Genomic DNA, 17051 nt, shown 5'->3' with positions numbered 1-17051 from the left:
CTCCAGCTAGGATTGTTTGCTACTGTTTCTTGCCATGCCATGGTCGGCTCAAACTGCTTTTTTTTTTTTTACAATTGCACGAGATGTGGAAATTCAACAGGTGAAGCGTTTTCTAGCATGCTGTGATGGAATCAATTCCTGCTATTGGTTTTGTGCCTTCGAAGCAGCTAAAGGCATATGTTGCCACTTGCTGGAATAAATATGTCTGGCGGCAACCCTAGATATTACTCCTGTCTCTATAAAATATGTGGAAGAACTTTCCAAATATAACAAGCAGACGTCAGATGAAGTGCAGGTTTGCTGGAAGTCTGGAGAGGAATTTATTGTAGAGAATGTACATCTATTTTGTCCAACCGGAACAGTGCTTACTGCTTGTGGGGGGATGGGGACCCATTGCACTTTGAAGATTCAGTCTATGGCAGGTGATGTGAAAGACTGCCTCGTATAAGGCAGTTTTCCATGTCTCTGTCAGCTCAAAGATAAAGTTTCAATAAGGTGAGGATCTGGAGGTCTTGCACACAGCAGTCTCCCATAACTGATGCAGATATTGTTTGATGCAGCAGATGTAGCATCAAAAGTGGATAGCTCAGTTGGTTAGAGTGTGGGGCTGCTAATGCCCAAGGTTGCAGGTTTGATCCCAGTATGGGGCAGCTGCATATTCCTGCATGGCAGGGGGTTGTACTAGATCAGGCTTCCTCAAACATTCCTCAAACATTAGGAAGAACTTCCTGACAGTAAGAGCCGTTCAACAGTGGAATTTGCTGCCAAGGAGTGTGGTGGAGTCTCCTTCTTTGGAGGTATTTAAGCAGAGGCTTGACAACCATATGTCAGGAGTGCTCTGATGGTGTTTCCTGCTTGGCAGGGGGTTGGACTCGATGGCCCTTGTGGTCTCTTCCAACTCTATGATTCTATGATTCTATGAATCTTGGCCCTCCAGATGTTTTTGGCCCATGATCCCTAGCTAGCAGGACCAGTAGTCAGGGATGCTGGGAATTGTAGTGTCAAAACATCTGGAGGGCCGAGGTTGAGGAAGCCTGTACTAGATCATCCCTAGGGTCCCTTCCAACTCTACAATTTTATCATTCTGTGAGATGTAATTGATAATGGAGCAGCGAGATCAATATGAAGTTGAAGGAATGGACTCACAGAGGACCACACAATGTGGGCCAAGAAATTAAAATGTAATCAAAGCAAGACAAGTATTTATTCATTTTATTTTTATTTATCCCACTCTTCCTTCTGAAGAAGCCCAAGTATTCTTGGTGAGTAGGACCCTTGAGCCTACAACAGGGTACAGCTTATTTTGGACAGGGGTTCACAGTTCTGGAGTTCTATTTGGACTATCCCTTGCTCCTGTAGATCCAGAGGCTAAATCTATATGCAATATATAATAGCAATCTCGATGATAGTTAAAACAAAATAAAAAAATTCCTTCCAGTAGCACCTTAAAGACCAACTGAGTTAGTTCTAGGTATGAGCTTTCGTGTGCATGCACACTTCTTCAGATACACTGAAACAGTGTATCTGAAGAAGTGTGCATGCACACGAAAGCTCATACCTAGAACTAACTCAGTTGGTCTTTAAGGTGCTACTGGAAGGAATTTTTTTATTTTGTTTTGACCATGGCAGACCAACACGGCTACCTATCTGTAACTGGATCGATGATAGTTGTAGTGGTTGTCACCAGGAGTGCTTTTGCAGTTTAGCTAGTGAGCCAACTGCATCTGTTCCTGGAGAAGGAAGACCTGGGTGTGGTCACAGTAGTATGAGCTAATAATTGGAGTAGCTTAGAAGATCAGCTGCATGGATTTCACAGTAATTAGCATCTGTTGTTAGTGACCAAGCCAGCCAAAGTTCAAGGAAGTCTGAATAAAAGGAGAGCACAACTCACCGTAATACTGTTCCATTTTAAAATAAACCAAACACTTGTTCATCCTCTGTGTCCAACTAACATGTATAATAGTATAACTCTTGGAGAAATCCTTATGGGTATGGAAAATTAAATTTCTTTATTAAGAAGGTTCTAGGGAGTGGGGAAGCTGTGGCCTCCAGAGGTTGTTTGACAGAAACTCCCATTATCTGGAGGGCCACAGGTTCCCTACCCTTGCTCTAGGTCAGGGGTCAGCAACCTAAGGTCCAAGGGCCACAAGCGGCCCACGGGAGTTATTTAACCGGCCCATGAGCTGCCCCTGAACCGAGTCGCCTGCTTGACGAGTCCCCATGCGCTGCACTAAACCAGCATGGCGTGGAGACTCGCTTCTGTGGCGCCGAAAATTGCATCTGTGCAGGCACCTGAAATCGCGGGCGGGCGCAATCCGTCCCACGGAGGGCTCTCCGCTGGAGTGAACTGGCCCAGGCAAAGTAAACCTTGCCAACCCCTGCTCTAGGTGATGGAGACTGAAACAGCCAGACACCATAAATACAACTATTAATAAATAAAACCAGCTGAATCATAGGGCAAAACTGGACTGCTTAAGACACACAGAGCTTCAGGTATCTTTGTGTCTCTTTACTTTCTGTTTTGCAACACTTGATACTGTACAAACAATGCATGAAATTGGTGTCTTAGGGACAGAAAGATGCCCAGTCCAGTTATGTCATTCCACTGTCTAGTTTGTTTTTAGTCCAGGTAGGTGATTTGTATCTGCCAGTGGTACTGGTTATGAACCATTGTTATGATGGATGATCATTCCCGAAGGATCCTCTTAAGGAAATAATTCAGTAGGTGGACATCATTATGGGGTGTCACTGCCCACCTGACCTCTGGTTGGTTGGTTGCATTGCTGTTGCTTACCAAGAGGTAGCGGGACAAGGCAGGGGACAGGTTAGTTCAGTGCAAATGTAGCAGAGGTTAGGAGCACTAGATTGGATCTGCCATTGTGTCTGTACCACACCTCTCTATCTTCCGGTAAGGAGCATCAACATGGTCAGGTGAGCAGAGTCACATCTACACACCCGTATCTTCTGCAGCTGAAATCATGTGATGGATTTGAGGCATACCAATACATTTCTGATTCAGGTAACTGAATGCATCATTTTAAAATTTCTAATTGCTGTTGGTTAAACCACAGAGCCTAGGGCTTGCCGATCAGAAGGTCGGCGGTTCGAATCCCAGCGACGGGGTGAACTCCTGTTGCTCAGTCCCTGCTTCTGCCAACCTAGCAGTTTGAAAGCACATCAAAGTGCAAGTAGATAAATAGGTACCACTCTGGCGGGAAGGTAAGCGGCGTTTCCGTGTGCTGCTCTGGTTCGCCAGAAGCGGCTTAGTCATGCTGGCCACATGACCCGGAAGCTGTTCACCAGCTCCCTCGGCCAATAAAGCGAGATGAGTGCCGCAACCCTAGAGTCGGTTATGACTGGACCTAATGGTCAGGGGTCCCTTTACCTTTACCTTAATCTCCACAGTGGATATGTGCGAGGAGCTCCAGCCCATATGGACCCTTCTCACTAGTAGGTATGGATGAGAAATGTGTTTAGTTTGCATTTCTACACACCTGCCTAATTTGTGCCTCCAAAACCAATACATAAACCAACATGCAGCTTCCCTTCAAATTTCACATTTTTTCCAAGTTTTGTGATGGTTCTTCAACCCCAAAATAAATACAAATTCATATGCACTCAAAAATATTTATATTAGTGAGAAAACATAGAAATGCATTAAGTTAGGGGACATTGCTTGCACAATGTGTATATTTGGTAAAATTGCATGCAAAAATTATGTAAGGGAAAATGTGCATGATAAGGAGTGTGAATTTTCATGTACAGTGTTGTGGTTTTTTAATTGCATACTGATGCAAAAATAGGCTGACTTGAAACTATGATGGGGGGGGAAGGGGAAACTGAAATTGACAGATTCATCTATTCCTACCCACTTGTCCACACAACCTACAGATGTTTACACGTTGTATAGGAATATCACATGGGAAAATGTTCCTGAATTTCTGTGCGCCACTTCCCGTCTGTGCATTGCAGAGCCAGACTGGGAATGGGAAGCTGTTGACTAGCTTCCAGCAAAAGTTAGACTGCCTTGTTGCCTCAGACTAATGACTGTGTTGTCCATCATCCTGTTTCAACAGCAGCCAGCCAGATGCTTGTAGAAACATATGGACAGAGCATAAAGATAATAGGCGTTCTTTGTTGTTTGACTGCTTTTTGGAACGTCAAGTATGGGGAGCTGCCTTTTATCAGGTCTTTGTTCATTTAGCCCAGTGTTGTCTACTCTAATTGGCAGTGGGCATGGCTTCAGGCAGAGGGTATTTCTCATCAACAGCAATTTGATTCTTTTTTTTTTACAGCTGGAGATGCCACGCATTGAATGTGAGACCTCAACCCCTAAGCTATGGTTCCTCCCATAACAGACTGTTGTCCCAGCAGTCTGTTATGTACTTGCTCCCACCTGAATCTCGCCATCCTGTGGGTGCAAAAAGTTACACAGGAACATGGCATGCACCAGTATACCTGCCAATATACCTGCAGAAAACAATTAAACAAATATAACACAACAATACTTTTGCCCACTACTGATGCCACTAGAATGGACTGGCAGCTGTGTGTCATAACAATAAGTGTTTTATGTGTAAAATTGGCCCAGCTCAGGGCAGGAGATGAAATTCAAAACCTGTTCTGTTACCTCCTGTTACATCTTTATACTAGACCTACTAGGGGTCTGCAGCCTTGGTTTTGGCAAATAAATACCAGCACACACAACATCCCTCCTTCAATCCACAGACCATGTGAGACTGCATTCCCTCCAGGCTGTCTGTGCCAACTGCTTTCTCTCTTGCGTGATCCCAACCAATCTTTCCCTCTCCTTCTTATGCCAATTTCCATTACCATCTTGAGTTTTGAACCTTCTTCTTTGTCTCTCTTGCTCCTACCTCTTATTTAATGGGTAGATGTTGTTTTGCTTACTCTCCCCTTAGTTTTGCCTCCCATCCTTTATACATGTGCTATAGTGGCAAGCCTTCACTGACACAAGTGCAATGCAATGTAGTAAAAGATTGGATCTTAGGATTGCGACATTGATTCCTCAGCCTGTCTCCCTGGAATATGATCCATAAGCCAATTTCAGTTCCTTAAAAAAAAAGCAAAGTTTAAGTATCATCTGTTTCTTCCTTGAGATTTCAGATTTATGTAAAAATGGAAGCTCTATACGCTGTTTTTCTTTTGCATTAGGATTCTGTCCAACTTCCAATTCCCAATTTAGATTACATGCTCAGAAAGCAACTCCAAACGTTTACTGCGTTTGAAGGTCACAGCGCTATTGATTGATTTCCAGTTATAATGTATGTTGTCCTAACATAAGGAGCGGGTGAGGGTTTGCATGGCTGTTTTTTCTTCTCCAAAATCTGGACTAAATCCAAAAATGTGAGGATCAAAGCATCTGGACTTGTTGCTTTTATGTTTGGCACATAAAGAGGCTGGCAGTCCCCAATGTGGTCTTGGCTGGGCTCAAGTTGTTTTCCTTCTCTGATGTGAAACAGTTGGGACTCACAGACCCTCCAACACTTAAAGTGGACTAAATAAAAACTGGCTTTTAAACTTGCCAAGTGCATGAAAGTGCCAGTCCCTACAGTTTTTCAAAAGTTATTAGCTATGGCATGCTTTTTCCCTTTCCCTTTCTTATTTTTTAATGAAAATATGTTCTATAAAATTGGACATTTGCTTGAGAAATAGGTAAACTCATTTCACAAGTCTCAAATTATTGTTTTTGATCTGGCTTCAGTCTCTCTGGTCAGTTGGATAATGTGATGGCCACATGTCTTTGATAACTTCAACGGAGCTGAAATTGGCTCTGGCTTTTACTACAGCAGACCGCCCCTTATTTTGCAATGTGTGAAGTTCTTGAGAAGGTGGTGGTCAAGTGGAAAGAGTTGCATGTGGTTACTGAGGGTGGGTTCAGAGGTTTGCTGTCACTTCTTTTACATGGAGTGTCCTTAGCAGCCAGGGACACAGCCAGTGTGAAATAAGGAATGCCTGACCTGATGTGCCTTGGTTAAGCTGCTGCTTCCTGGTAGCAATTTGTGAGTGTGTGGGAGCCAAAAATGTACTGTGCAATCATGCTGGGATAGATCAGGATCAGATGCTACTTTCCTCCATGCAGTTTCACTGGACCATGAACATACATAATATAAGCTGAACCCAAGTCATTGTGGATACAGCCCCAGGGAATGCAGGAAACTACCGTGTATACAGTATGCCCAACTGTGTGACTGGACCCTATATCTGCTAGGCAATGGATGCTTCTGCTAGGACTCTATTATCCAATCTGATAAACTGTTTTGGTTATGTATCACCACATAGGGCCAGTCGCTATGTTTTCCAACAATTGATCCAGTACATTGATCTGCAGACTGCTTGTGCCTTTGTAATTTCTGTGGTTACTCCTGATTGCATCTTCCACAGGTCCCATACAAATGGCAGGAGCATCTACACAATGTCATTTTCGGTGGCTACATTCTAACTCTGGAATATCTTCCTTTTGGAAGAAAATTATTCATGTACTTAATCTCTGGAAGATCTTTACTTTTGGCCAACTAGCTAGGAACAAGGAATGTCCATGCTAGCTAGATATTTATAATGTAATAAAATGCCATGAACGTACAGGAGAATCTTCAATACAATTTCAGTATATAAATAATGGGTCTACAGGTTGTGACTATTGCTTGTCTGGTAGCCTAATATTATTATTAATAATAATAATTCAACGTATACAGCCTATAAATCAGTGATATCTGTCTCTTTATTTACGTATTTTCTTTCTTCGTATTATCGCTAGAAAAACACTGCTCAAATACATTCTTTCCACATAAAATAAGTTCAGAAAATAGCTTGGTCCAGTACTAACACTTAGTCACAATACCAAGTTGTATTTTAAAAAAGAAAGTTTTGATTACAATATACAGTACAAGTAAATAAGCATATGTGCAATTATGTTCTGGGTGCAATGTTTAGCAGTGAGATTTCTGGTTTTATGGGTCCCATGGTTAAAGCTGACACTGAGGGTGTGAGAACAGGTAGAAGCAGTGATTAATCCCCCGAGCACCTTTAGTACTGAAACATTCTGTTTTATCTCAGAGGAATTTCATTCAAATGGCAAACTCTGTTGTTGGATAAAATATTGGCTATTGTCTCATACCATAATAAACGGTTAAATGAGGCGTTTTTATTGAAATGAAACCTGCCACATGCACAGTAGGAGAGAATATCCAGTTACAGCCATGTAACCATGTCAACTCGGTTCCACTAGATGCAGTGGGGCTTACTCCCTTACTAACCTGCAGTTAATTTGCACACTTAATATCCATGACAATATAAGAGGGGACCCAGCAGCCTAGTGCATAGAATTTGACACGGTGTTAGAAGATTTGGGTTCAAATTCACATCTACTGTAGAATCTACGAGTCATTTTAAAAGTGCATTTAATTAACTACATATTACAGTCAAAACAAAACAAATTCCTTCCAGTAGCACCTTAAAGACCAACTAAGTCAGTTCTTGGTATGAGCTTTCGTGTGCATGCACACTTCTTCAGATACACCCACTTCTTCAGATGGTGTATCTGAAGAAGTGTGCATGCACACGAAAGCTCATACCAAGAACTGACTTAGTTGGTCTTTAAGGTGCTACTGGAAGGAATTTGTTTTGTTTTGACTATGGCAGACCAACACGGCTACCTATCTGTAACTAGAACTATGGAAGGCTACATATTACAGTGATTTACACACCACCTTTCAGGATCCAAGTATCAAAGATGCATTAATAAAAACCTCGGTCACCATATTAATAATTTTCCAATTGATTTATATCCCACCTTTTCATCCAAAGAACGCATGGTTGTGTGCATGGTTCTCCCTTGCTCATTTAATCCCCACAACAACCCTGTGAAGTAGGTTAGGCAGAGAGTCAGGGACTGGCCCAAGGCGTGTGTGCTTCATGGCCAAGTTGCGATTAGAACCCGGGTCTCCCAGGCCCTAGTCTGGCACTCTAACCATTATACCCCATGAGCTCTCATGATTCATCAGGCTCCTTTCCACAGGCCAATTGGTGGAAGAGGGAGCAAGGGTGTAGTTTTGCTGGAGGAGACCCCAAGGTCTTATTTGCCTTTCTTTTTCAACAGGAATCCTCTCCCCACCCCTACACACACTAAACCGGAACTTTAGGAAATCCAGTAGTTCTGCCCCTTTTCCTATATGTGAAGCAGGCATATGAGCCTAAACCCAAATATGTTGTATGCTGTTACTCTTTTACCTATTAACAATCTGCAGGGAAGGATTATGGGAATCGGTCATATCACAAACACGTTCTGTCCACATGAAACGTCACATTGCATGCCCAGCACTGGCGCCCTCCCTGATGGGTGCATACGTCTATATTATTCAATGAAAATCCGGCACAATGGCCAGATACATTCAGGTGGATTGTTGGAAAGGGGAGGACAGTAGTCCAGGAAGCACAGAGACACTGCAACTAGTCTGTCAACACTTGAAAAATCCATTACGAAGTTCAAATAGGAAAGCAGGTTATGGAAACATCAGCTTAAGGCAAACGTTTCCAGTCACTAGGACTCCATTCATTATATGCCTGAGTGGTTCCAGGAACAACAGAAAGAAAGCTATGCGGTATTATAATGCCAAGTACAAGAAAGGCAGTACGGATGTTCTCTTGAATCTCACTCGTGGCAATCTCCAATTTTTCATGCTTCCCCTGCTTTGACCTGCTGCTTGGTCTCCCTCTGGAGTTTGGTGCTGATGGCTTGTCTTTGATCAAAGTGCTGCCACTTTCAGTGGGTACAGTGTGGGAGGAAGTCAATTTAGCACCCTTTCAATGAATAAATACCACCTGGCTTTATTTACCCACAGTGTCACTTTCTGGAGAAACACCAATTCTTTGCCTGACCAGGCCTCTGTTTATATATTATCCAGCGTAGCGATCATCTTGTGATTGCTCTCACCCTGCACCCAGTAGTGTATGAAGGAAGTTTCTGATGCCCACAAAATAAAATACAGTGAGTGAATGAATAATATAGGAGGACCAGCTTGTATTTTACTAGTCAAATAAAAATAAAATATTTATATTTGCAGATACTAAAATTAGTTGCTGGCATCCGTTTGTCTCAAGAGACAATGGAGTTCGCCTCCAGGAGTGAAGTCAAACCCTTGCGTTAGCAGTGACCTCCCTGGGACACAAGCCTGGACAGTGTGCATGGAGATCCTGGGCTGACAAGACCCCCCTTTTGGCCTGGATGCAAACTCTGTAGGTTAAAAAAAAGTAAAGGACCGGGGGGCCACTAGGGGCGCATTGGAAGATGGCCGACATTAACATCTCTCCGACCCACACGAGGTAATTAAGAGGCTGTGATGGGAGTAAGCAGCCTCCCTGCCCCCCCCAAGTGAGTGGGGGGGACTGCCCTTGCCTGCTGTGCCCTATACCACCCCCGAACTTGAGGGGGTGGGGGCACTAGGCAGAAAGCCCTTGTGCGGACTTCGGCTCTCCTGGACGCTGTCTCTGATTCGCGCCTCTAGCTGCAGCAACTTCAAAAGAAACAATTAGGTGGAAGCAAATGCACATATTTCAAGGAAGAAGGGGGAGTAAAGACCGCTAATTGAAGAGATCTCTGAGAAAGAAGACGGGTCGGATAAACAGGAATATATCATGAGAAGACACACCAAGGCTCGGTATGTCGGCAACGGGACTGGATGGGGGGGGGGGAACTTTCCTTTCTTTTCTTTATGTGATTAACCAAGAATCCCCCCCAAGTCACAAATGCCGCTTAAATGACCTAAGCTGATGATTTAAGACTGTGTGGAGATAATCTCTAACCAGAAGCATGTTTTAAGGAGATCGTGGAAAGAGCTTTGGGACGACACAGTAAAAAAACAGTGTCGCCATTTTGGCAAGTTCTGTCGAAAGACTTATGTCTGGGAGGAGGAATGGATCTGTTTTCATATTGCGGGTGGCCTCCTCAGAGGACTAAAGAAGGCGACAGATTTGCAAAGATGAATGATGGAAAGAGTGCTTTTATTTATGGAAGTGATGATATATGGAAACCATCTCGATATGGTGATTGGACAAACGGAAAAATTCACACAGGATTATAACTGGTGTTTACCTGCTTAAGGAGATTATCAGAAGAGATCACAAAGAAAAAAGAAAAATATATGAATAAGATGAGACGTGGGAACAGCATGATAGGACTGGATAGAAATATGAACATTATTTGGACAGATTTGTGGATATTAACGCAGCAGCAAGATGATGATTGGAATCCCCTTCGGAACTTGAAATATGGGTACCCCCAACAAAAAAATTAAAATTCGGCTTTGTAATTCAGAATTTATGTGATTTGATTTGATTTGATTTGATTGGTCGGTTAATAAAAATTATTTTTTTAAAAAAGTAAAGGACCTCTGGACTGTTAAGTCCAGTGAAAGACGACTATGGGGTTGCAGCGCTCAATTCACTTTGAGGCCGAGGGAGCTGGCGTTTGTCCACAGAGAGCTTTCTGGGTCATGTGGCCAGCATGACTAAACCACTTCTGGTGCAACAGAACACCGTGACAGAAATCAGAGCGCACGGAAACACCGTTTACCTTCCCGTCGCAGTGGTACCTATTTATCTACTTGCACTGACATGCTTTCAAACTGCTAGGTTGGTAGGAGCTGGGACAGAGCAGCGGGAGCTCATCCTATTGCAGGGATTTGAACCGGCAGCCTTCTGATTGGCAAGCTCTTGAGGCTTAATGGTTTAGACCACAGCGCCCCCTGCGTCCCTATAGGAAACACGGAAAGACAGGGAAGGTGTACTGGAGGTGGCATCACTCTGTACTTCCCCAAAATGAGGGGATTGCTAAAAACGAAGTTGGAAGGCAAAGTCAAGAGGGCCAAATCTCCCCTAAATGCTTGGATGTTGTTTAAAACCACCAGAATAAAAAAGTAAGAGGAAACTGGCAATTCTCTGAATAGATAGATGTAGAAAGTGGAGTCCCTAAGGACTAGAATTAAGACCTCTGCTTTTAAATTTGTTCATAAATGATCTAGGGTTAGGGGTGAGCAGTGAGATGGTCAAGATTATTGATGATCCTAAATTGTTCAGGGTCATGACTGGTGACCAGCTATAGCTCAGTGGTAGAGAACATGCTTTGCAAGAAGAATATCAAGTCTTTCTCATTTCCAGTTAAAATTATTAAATAGCAGGTGGTGAGACCCTGGAGTGTCCCTGCCAGTCTGACTAGATGATACTGGGCTTGATGGACAAATATATTGCTTCTTATGCACTATGGTTGTTGCTGTTGTTGTTGTGTGTATATACAGTATGTAATTACTGTTTACTTAGGGTCATTGAAGGGACACGGGTGGCGCTGTGGTCTAAGCCACAGAGCCTAGGGCTTACCGATCAGAAGGTCGGCTGTTCGATTCCCTGCGACGGGGTGAGCTCCCGTTGCTCTGTCCCTGCTCCTGCCAACCTAGCAATTCGAAAGCACGTCAAAGTGCAATTAGATAAATAGGTACCGCTCCGGCGGGAAAGCAAATGGCGTTTCCGTGCGCTGCTCTGGTTCACCAGAAGCGGCTTGGTCATGCTGGCCACATGACCTGGAAGCTGTACACCGGCTCCCTCGGCCAGTAAAGCGAGATGAGGTCCGCAACCCCAGAGTCATTTGCAACTGGACCTAATGGTCAGGGGTCCCTTTACCTAGGGTCATTGAAGCTCAGGCACCATTCTGTCGCTCATACTGTTTTGGAGATCTTGGCATATCTAGTGAAACAGAAGGTAAGAGGTGAACTTTGTGGTTATAAGCTCTTCTGCTGAGGTCTATACAACCCCCTACCACTAATACTTGTACCCATCACTATACCAACCTTCCCCCACCCTCTCCAAAATCCAGGTCCCCCCCTTCTTTAAATTTTGCAAATAAGGAATTTTCCTACTGCAAATGAGGATTTTTATTATAGTGTCAAGATGATAAAGTATAGTTTGAAATCTGTATTAGTGTTGAATACAGGTAAACGTAATACTGGGAAAGCATGCATCCACATTATGCCAAGAGGAAAATCGAAACCATGGCATAGCTTACTGTGATTATCTTCGTGACTTGTTTCCATCACTGTGAAGAAAACATGAGCAGCCTTTAGCAAATCCAAGTTTGATCAGGGGAGCTCTTTTGAAAGAAAGTAAGAAATTTCCAAACTTTTTACTAAAACCCCGACAGTCAGGATTAATAAAACAACATGCACATAGCAAGAACAATATCATCATTGCTAATCAACAATGAGAAATGTTGCCTGCAAGTCTAAACAGACCACAAGAATGTTGGAAAGAGTGAGTTTTTGCTATAGCTTGTGGTGAGGGAAGAACATTTGCTTATGCTCATAGTTGGCTAGATAGAAGAAGAAAAGGCGTGTTGCTGCATTGTGCTTGGTTGGCCTCATATCCAACATGATTCTGATTTTCAAAAGCACAGGCAGAAACCTCAGGATTGAGGTGGGCAGCTGGTAACTGTCTCCCCTGCATAACTTAAGTTTTACGAAGTGCAACTTTATACAGGAAGTTATCAACTGGGAAGGTATGTAACCTACCAACTGAGAAGTTTATGGTTAAAATCAGAGCCTGAAAGGAAACTGGTCATAAGAAAGAAGATGAACCAGTTTCCTCAGGTGTCTTTCAGCCCCCAAATCGGCAAAATTCAGCTTGAAATTGCTAACTCTTTATTCTGCTGGCCTAATATTTTGATGAGTCTGGGGACACAATACAAAAGCATCCTGTGAAAGTATGTCATTTCTTAAGGGGGCAGAGAGAGACTCGGGTTAAAGCAGTTTTAACATTGACTAGCACCTTCCAGGGCCTCCCCATCGGGCACCAGCCATCTCTGTTGTGGGGAGCCAATGACTCGTTGCAGCTTCAATGAAGGGCCTGTGGCAGGGTCAGGACCACATTCTGTTATAAGCTACCTTATGAGGGCCAAAAGTTTGACCAAACTGCGGGAGGCAGTGGAAGACAGAAGTGCCTGGCATGCTCTGGTCCATGGGGTCACGAAGAGTTGGACACGACTAAGCAACAACAACAACATGAGGGCCAAATGCCAATACAGTGGTACCTCGGGTTACAGATGCTTCAGGTTACAGACTCCACTAACCCAGAAATAGTACCTCGGGTTAAGAACTTTGCTTCAGGATGAGAACAGAAATCGCATGGTGGCGGCACGGTAGCAGTGGGAGGCCCCATTAGCTAAAGTGGTACCTCAGGTTAAGAACAGTTTCAGGTTAAGAACGGACCTCCAGAATGAATTAAGTTCTTATCCCGAGGTACCACTGTAGTGGATGTAGCCAAAGACAAAGAGGGTGTGGCAATGGATGTGACCCCTACCTTTGTACAGTAGGCTACATTCCAGCCATACCAAAGCCATTGGTTTCTGCACCCACCCACACTGTTCAGGGACACATTCCAGCCTAGCTATCATAGACTGGTTGGACGCAGATGAATAGTGGGAGGAACCTGGTGCGGAACCACTGAGGGAAGAAGGCTCAGAGCCCAGGAAGTGGTGGGACAACGATGATGAAGAAGGAGAAGACTGGGAAGAGGTGTGGAAACTGACGAGGTAACAGGGCTTCGTGAGCTGGGAGAGCCTGTGGCAGACAGAAGGCAATAATCAGAGACAGAAGCTGAAGCAAGAGGGTAGGAGGAGGGAGGTCAAGAAGCAGAGATGAATCAGGTTGGTGAAGAAGCAAGAAGAAGAAGAGAAGAAGAAGAGTTTGGATTTGATATTCCGCCTTTCACTCCCTTTAAGGAGTCTCAAAGTGGCTAACATCCTCCTTTCCCTTCCTCCCCCACAACAAACACTCTGTGAGGTGAGTGGGGCTGAGAGACTTCAAAGAAGTGTGACTGGCCCAAGGTCACCCAGCAGCTGCATGTGGAGGAGCGGAGACGCGAACCCGGTTCCCCAGATTATGAGACTACCGCTGCATCAAGCACCTCTCCCCCTTTGTCTCAGAACCAGAAGAGACATGAAAAGGGCAGAGGAGAGGTTAGCTGCATGTAGGCACAGTCTCTGATTACTTGGAGGAAGACCACCGGGAATGAGCTGCTCATTAGGGCTTTTTGTTCAGCCGGAGCTCAGTGGGACCCAGCTCCGCCACCTCTCAGGTTGGTGCCATTGACCTTCTAAGACAACAAGGGAGGTGTTCATGGTGAGTTCTGGCACATCTTTTTCTAGAAAAATAACATTGAGCCTAACACTTAATCAAGTTGTGGAGATTGTGGTTTTGCTTATAAAGAGTTAACTCCATCTTTGAGCTATGTGATTACAGACCGGCATGCTCCTATGACACTGGCAAAAGCACTTGAGCTGGGCATGGAACAGAGCTGGTGAGGCATGTTGCTTGCAGAGGGGCCAAGAACTAGGGCTAAACACAGGGGCCTTAAGGGCTGCATTTGGCCTCCAGGAACACACCCCTGAGCTATGGAGTTTAGGGAATAGATGTGGTTTGTTTTTTTAAGCAAACCACAAAAGCTCTCCAAACCTCCCCTGTCCCACTTGCCATCTCTAGCCCCACTGACTCACCCACCAAGTCCAGCATGGATCATAGCTGGCTGAGACTTGTGCTGATGCCAGCTGAGGTGTTAGCACTGCCCACTCCCATGGAGGGCCTGCAGCTTGTGAAACCTCATTAAATAAAGAAAAACACACAGCACTCCCTTAGCCTTTTCAAAAACCTCATAATCAGTATTAATACTACTTTTCTGGTGCCAGATGACGTGGATTTTATTTATATCACACTATCAATAATTAGTGAGGCATTATTGAGCTATATGCTTCTTACTTTTGTAGTAGATGATTTAATTTTGTAAAAAATAAAAACCCCGACAGAACAGTTGTGAAACTAACACAGTGCCATAGGTCCAGAGATTTTCTCCAGTACCAGCACAGAACATCTGCATTAAATAAGATGCAGGGTTTTATCCAACTCAGTTTTATTTGAGCAGACCTATCGACCTTAGTCATGTTCATTAATTTCAGGAGGTCTGAGTAGGACCGGTCTTGGATAGAGTCCAGCGTTCCTGTGCCCTATATCTGACTATCTATTCCCCAAATGTCCTTTCAGATGATGGTGGTAAGTGACACATTAAAAGTTCCTTGCAAAATTCATCTGTATGTAAACATTTTTCCTGATGTTCTGGCATCATGACGTCTAAAGGGAGATAAAGGGTAGACACAATAGCAGTCTGCAGATATATGAATTTTGCAATTTTCCCCATTTGTCATTTATTATAAAAGTTTAAGGGAAAATTCAAATTCACATCTTTATTTACTTGCCTTGTGAAACTTCAGTGTTTTTGGCTTGCTGGCCATGTTTGCTTATTTGCAGTTTGGGGAAGTTTCCTGTCATAAAATCATTACGATTTAGAAGGGATCTTGGTGATCATCTAGTCTAACCCTTTGCTCAGCGCAGGATCTGCAAAGCAGGATGCTGTGACTATATCATCCCCGACATCACCCAGGCTCTTCAGCACGTGAGAGCCCACCATCTCTCAGATCAGTCTGTTCCAGTGTTGAACAACACTTGCCATTAGGAAAACAAAACAAATTCCTTCCAGTAGCACCTTAAAGACCAACTAAGTCAGTTCTTGGTATGAGCTTTCGTGTGCATGCACACTTCTTCAGATACACAATGCCATTAGATACACATTCAGATACACATTGCCATTAGGAAGGTTCTCTGAATCTTTAGATGATTCCCTTCAGTTTCCACCCAGGATATGTTCCTTCAGATATTTGAAGAGCGCTGTTATGTCTAACCTTAGTCTTCTCTTCTCCCAGCTGTTCATACTTTGCTCTTTCAGTTGTTCTGAATGGTTGTTTGTTACTTGGTTTAGTTGTATTTTAACTTTGATTTCTATTTGTTTACATATTTGAGGAATGTTCAGCAAATCCTCAAAGGGGGGTTTTAAAGGTAAATTTGGGTCAGCCCTTCTTTTCACAATTGCAAAGACTTCAAGAAATGGTGTACTGCATTCTGTAGTGGTGCTTCTTCTGTGGCAATGCCAATAGTACGAACACAGGCAAAGGGAAAGGCAATTTGCCAAATACTCCAGAATGGTAAAGATCATCAATCCAGGCTCAACTGACCCTAGTTGCAGCTTGATGTAATGGAGATGAGATGAAGGCTTGCAGTTGTTTTGCTTCTTAGATACACATGAGCATATGTCATGCAAATGGGCCATGCACATGAATCGCTGCCAGATGAGTCCCATGAAGTGAAAGCTGCAATCTGGAGTATTACAGTTTAGAAGTCTGTCAGGCATCATGCCATATGCATGGCCAGTCTGTGTGCTTGCCCACGTATGCAGTCTTGGGAAGCACTCTGGAAGTCATCTCATGTCTGTCAGGTATGGTTCCAAGCTCTCTTTGTTACAGGAACTAATCAGAGAGACCCAGTATGGTGTTCTAAACACTTCATGATTTTTCAGTCGGATGTATGCTTTAGGTTGATCAAAATTTCCGTCCTTTTGTAGTGGAAAGAGGAGGGCTGGTATGGCAATAACATATATGGAAAATAGTCACAAACCATTTATAAGTCCCTGATTGTTAACAGGTGGTTCTTGCAAAAAAGGAGATGATAATGGCATTTCTGCTCCCCTCCTCCCCCAAAATGATGCTTATTGTCTCCTGTGTGGTACCTTTTACTCTTGGCAATGGAATAAAAAACAAAAACCATTTAACACCACCCTCTTTTGTGTTTGTTCACATGGGAAATGCATGTTTAGTAAGTGTGATCTGTATGTTTCTCAGAAATGGCATGTGGCAATGAAAAGTGCAGTGCATATGGACTTCAGCATCAGTGGCTACCTAGATGCTTGTGGGAAACTTGCAAGCAGGAGCTGAGCACAACAGCAGCTAGCATTCAGAAGCATACTGACTTCGACAGTGGAGGCAGAATATAGCCATCAAGTTTAGCAGCCATTGATTATGCAGTGATTAAAAGTTGCTTAAATTCTTCTTAGCTGAAAGAGCACTTTGTGGCAAGAGCTTCTTTTATCATAAATAACCACGCAGA

At 43.6% G+C, this 17051-nt stretch overlaps 1 long non-coding RNA gene across 2 annotated transcripts in view; it reads left to right on the top strand.

Moving 5' to 3' along the window:
- Positions 1–17051, top strand: part of LOC309342378 — a 30734-nt gene that overhangs the window by 3869 nt on the left and 9814 nt on the right. Inside the window, exon 2 of one of the 2 annotated variants that reach the window (XR_014156749.1) lies at positions 2914–3019. The exons of the other annotated variant lie outside the window; for it this stretch is intronic. This is a non-coding gene — a long non-coding RNA (uncharacterized lncRNA). The remainder of the gene's footprint in view (positions 1–2913; positions 3020–17051) is intronic. 2 annotated transcript variants of the gene reach the window in all.

This window comes from Podarcis erhardii, assembly GCF_964252035.2.
Source record: "Podarcis erhardii genome assembly, chromosome: 5".
Taxonomy (NCBI): Eukaryota; Metazoa; Chordata; class Lepidosauria; order Squamata; family Lacertidae; genus Podarcis; species Podarcis erhardii.
Note: the sequence above shows the minus strand (reverse complement) of the source record. Positions and strands in the feature narration are given on the sequence as shown.